Genomic DNA, 2,129 nt, shown 5'->3' on the forward strand with positions numbered 1-2,129 from the left:
TGGAGGTACTGGGGATTGAACCCAGGAGATTATGCTTGCAAGGCACACACTCTACCACTGAGCTATACCCTCCTTCCCTCTTAGATACCAGCACCTCATGATATGCAGATTTCAATATATCATGAATAGCTGTTATGAGTTTAAAAATTTTTGATATCATACAACCACAAAGCAGCCTAAATCAGCATTACATGTGTTCTATTTCTCCCCAAATCCAGAACACATGGGCAAATGTTATTAATTCCCATAGCATTGAACAATGATAAAAAATTGTATCTACCAATGGGAAAGTAAACTTCATTAATATTTCAAATGTCATTATTTATCAAAATTTCTCTATATTTCTTACAACCTTCTGTGAAGTTTTTTTTCAGAGAGGTATTTTCTGTGTTAATGGATATGATTCATACATATGGTTCATACACTGAATTTGAGATATTGTCAAGGGTTAGGTTAAAGATTTATGAAGCCATAAACTTGACATTGACACATTTCACTATATTTTTATTTTATATTGATATAAAGACAAAAAGATAAAGCTAAGAAAAAAATTACCATTAGACAATAATGGAGAGAATGACATTTCAGTTACAACCCTCCCCTCTGACACAGCCCCTCCCCCAAACACTGACTGGATAACTGACCAATCCAGGACGTCAGTTGCTGGTTGGGTTTGAGATGGACTGTTGGGGTGTCCCCTGGGGCTTGCTGTGGCTGGTGGATCCACAGTAACTGGGCAGAGCCCTGTGGTGGGTCAGTGCCATGGAGGGGCTGCTGTCCTCTGTGGAGCTTGGCTCTGGGCTGATCCTTAGGAAGCTGAGTGCGGTCCTGGTATTGCTGCTGCCCAGTGGCCTGTGTTCTCAGTTCACATTCCAGAGCCTCCAATGGGAGACAGTGTTGAGTCTGCCTGTCCTCAGCTTATTAGTGGGTGTCTTATTTACTTTCAGATTTGTTCAGTCTGTTAGAAGTCACCTTTATAGAAGACATGAAAAGCAGCTGGCAGAAACTCTGGCTACACAGATTGAGGAGAAATGCCACCTCATTGACAAGTTTTGTGCTGCTAAAAAGGAGTATGCCAGGATGGAGACATCTGAACAGAATGCCAGGCTAAAGAAGGAGTCAGTAAATATACCCAGCCTCGCTGACACTTTCAGAATGGTAATGAGTGTCAACTTGAGTTTGAGGAAGGAACACAATTCTCTTGTCCAAGAACTAAAGAGAGATCCCTGCAGTCGAAATAAGAAGAGATGGTGGAGATGCTAAAATTGCACAAGTTCCTGGAAGAGGTCATGAGAATCACCACATCACAAGGGGCTTTTACCACCCAGCCAGGAGACCAGGCACCAAGCCCTGATGGTCCGTTTCCCAGGAGTGGGCCTGGGTATTAAAGCCGCGCTGTTCCCTCCCCTTGACTCAGGCCTCCCAAACTGCCAGTCTGCATTCACTCAGTCACATCTCCACCTGAGCTGCACTGAGGCCAGTGGATGGAGGGGAATCCCGTCCTTTGGACCAGAGTTCCTCCAACTTTACCATTGAACGTTTTCACAGTCAACTTCTCCATCTAAAATGTATTGGAATTCCCAAACCACACCAAGAAATGCGGGACTTTCTCAATATTCATAGAATGCTTGGATTATCTCTAAGTAACAATGAAAGAAATGTATTTAAGAGACTAAACTGTTACTCAGTTTGAATCTTCATTAAGCCACATTTCTCAAGATGGTTTTGGTAACTATTATACCTCAATTGTATAAGAGAACTGTATATATAGTTTTCTCTGTACAAATATTGCATTATAATTTGGTAACATATGTAGTTTATCATTATAGACTTTTAGTTGGCCATAGCATTTTATCTTGTGCCTTGGCCTGGGAGATATTCCTTTGCTGCCTCATATTGTTTATCTTTCTGTGTGTTTGTGGAATACAACTCACATGCTTTGGGATTATTGTTCTCTTATTTCTGGTATCTATCCCCTGGTGAATGAGGCTGGGCTAGAGGCTTATGCAGGTTTCCTGGCAGGAGGAGCCAGTGCCTGCCCACTGCTGGGTGAAGCTTGTTCCTGGACCTCTTGTGGGTAGGGCGTGTCTAGAGCCTCTGTGGCTTAGGAAGTCTGATGATGGATGTGG

At 42.6% G+C, this 2,129-nt stretch overlaps 1 non-coding gene across 1 annotated transcript; it reads right to left on the reverse strand.

The window, feature by feature from the left end:
• On the reverse strand, positions 1-73 carry TRNAA-UGC (transfer RNA alanine (anticodon UGC)). Its single transcript has one exon. It is a non-coding gene; the product is annotated as a tRNA-Ala (tRNA).
• Between the last annotated feature and the right edge of the window lie 2,056 nt (positions 74-2,129).

This window comes from Camelus dromedarius, chromosome 4 (genome assembly GCF_036321535.1).
Source record: "Camelus dromedarius isolate mCamDro1 chromosome 4, mCamDro1.pat, whole genome shotgun sequence".
NCBI lineage: Eukaryota > Metazoa > Chordata > Mammalia > Artiodactyla > Camelidae > Camelus > Camelus dromedarius.